Genomic DNA, 2,360 nt, shown 5'->3' on the forward strand with positions numbered 1-2,360 from the left:
AAAATTATTAAATTTCGGAGATTGCTGTCTCCCTCTTCAGGTAGATGAATGAGAAAAGTTACAGAAAAGGTAGTATTTATGCAAAGAGATCCATCCACAGGTAAGCCAATTTAGGTCACTCCTGCTGATAATCTTCTTTGATCCTCTTAAGCATTGGTTGAATGAAAACTTTGTCAATGACATCTGTATCCCATGCGCCCTTTGAGATGTTCATTACCTGTCTCTGTTTAATCAAGGCCGATTCCATCATTTGACTCTTTTAGTAGCACTTGCTGCTATGAATTATACACGACAAATTCCAGTTTATTCTGTGGTTATGTTCATTTATATGGTTGAAAATAGCTGAGATCAGTTGATCATACCTAACTGATTGTTTGTGTTGTATTAATCTCTGGGGAAGAGGGAGGCAGCAGTCTCTGAAATATAGTATTTTCCCTCTATATTTTGGGTGTTTTTTTATGAGCTCCTTTGATTATTATATATATATATAATATATATATATATATAGATATATATATATATATATATATATATATATATATATATATCGATAGATAGATAGAGATAGATATCTCATCGAGAATTGCTATCTGTTTTGTTGGCTTGACCTTGTAACCGAGATGGTCCCGTCTCACAAAAGCTACCAGTGATGCAATCTTATCATTTCACATTCTGATTAACCTTCTAACCGTCTCCCGAGAGATTCGTCACATACAGTTTCTTGTTTGTGAGCGTGGGGGTCCCTTAATGGGTAAACTTGAATGATTTCTCGTCACTACCAAAGCGTAACACAGTTCAACGTCTTCTGTTAGTCTGTTGGAAACGCCTTTGTGGATTGATGGGGCATTTCTCGTCTGTAAATGAGGCAAGTTAATTTTTTTTCCTGACGAGCGTTTTTCATGATCTGTTACAATACGGAACGGAATTGCTCTCTCTCTCTCTCTCTCTCTCTCTCTCTCTCTCTCTCAGTGTGTGCTTGTGTGTGTGGTGACGAAGTGTCCATGTTTCCTCTACTTCAGACTGAAGTTTCTCTATGCATTAATCCAAGATCATTCGTGTTCTTCTTACTGCTTATTGTTGGTGATGCCGTAAATTAATTTTGGATTAGTTGACATGGTTTTCAATCAGTATGCCATTCAATTTAGAATGTCTTTCGTTATAATGAAGATACACGGCTGATGGACACCGAGACATACATAATCACACTGCAATGAGTCTAAAAGCAATAGCAGTTGTGCATCTTTGTTAGTGAGGCAGGCTTCCTCGACAAAATTTAGATCGTGTATATATGCAGTAAGGTTGTTTAAATATGTATTTAGTTTACAGATATAATTATATATATATATATATATATATATATATATATATATATATATATATATATGCAGTATGGTTGTTTATATATGTATTTATAGATATAATTATACACATATAATTAGATTATTATATGAGACTCCTTTAAGTTCTTTTCATTCTGTAAACTTTGTTTACCTTTTCCATCTTCACTCATTGCAGTAGCTAAGGACACCCACCTGGGAAAATGTTGAGAGCGAGGTATTTACTGCTGTTTACGGTTGCTGCCTTAACCGCCCTAGACTCTGATGCCTATAGGGTACTCTTCATCGGAGTACTTGGTACTAAAAGCCATACGAACTTCTACATAGGCATCGTTAAAGCTCTTGCGGACAGCGGACACCACGTAAGTTATTTTATTATGAAAGTATGAAATTTAATCTGAACTTTTTGTTGTACAACTTTTAGAACAAGTTAGCCTTGCCCATGGTGAAATGTACTGTAATTGAATGTCAAATAGTTTTTTAGTGTATCACACACACACACACTATATATATATATATATATATATATATATATATATATATATATATATATGTTACTTTAGTAGGCGGTCTACCTGCCTGTTTTTACACTGTTTCGCCGTGTTTAGTACTAGCCCGTCGGGGGTCAAATGTCCCTAAAGTAGCACCAAGGTTGTTGTTATTTGAGATTAAGCAGGCCTTATGCCAACACGGGCTTTTGCTCATAGAGCAACCCGTAATCTTTTAGTACTAGCCCCTCTGGGATCAAATTTAGATATATATATATATATATACATTATACAAATATATATTATATTAATATATATATATATATATATATATATATATACAATATCTTATATATATGTGTGTGTATGTATGCATATATGCGTGCGTATGTACAAGTCATTGCACTATTTCTAATTCACATGAACATCCAAATGTTTTCCTTCTTTTAATGACTTTTTTTTATTATTATTATTATTCGTTTATGAGAGTTAGCAAGCAACCCTACGAACCTCTCGAGAGCGGATTCTTTCCAAG

At 34.2% G+C, this 2,360-nt stretch overlaps 1 long non-coding RNA gene across 1 annotated transcript in view; it reads left to right on the forward strand.

Annotated features, from left to right (window-relative positions):
• The first annotated feature begins 657 nt into the window (after nt 1–657).
• LOC135205454 (uncharacterized) overlaps nt 658–2,360 on the forward strand; it is a 66,065-nt gene continuing 64,362 nt past the window's right edge. The window contains exons 1-2 of the long non-coding RNA XR_010312541.1: nt 658–865; nt 1,516–1,699. This is a non-coding gene — a long non-coding RNA (uncharacterized LOC135205454). The remainder of the gene's footprint in view (nt 866–1,515; nt 1,700–2,360) is intronic.

This window comes from Macrobrachium nipponense, chromosome 24 (assembly GCF_015104395.2).
Source record: "Macrobrachium nipponense isolate FS-2020 chromosome 24, ASM1510439v2, whole genome shotgun sequence".
Taxonomy (NCBI): Eukaryota; Metazoa; Arthropoda; class Malacostraca; order Decapoda; family Palaemonidae; genus Macrobrachium; species Macrobrachium nipponense.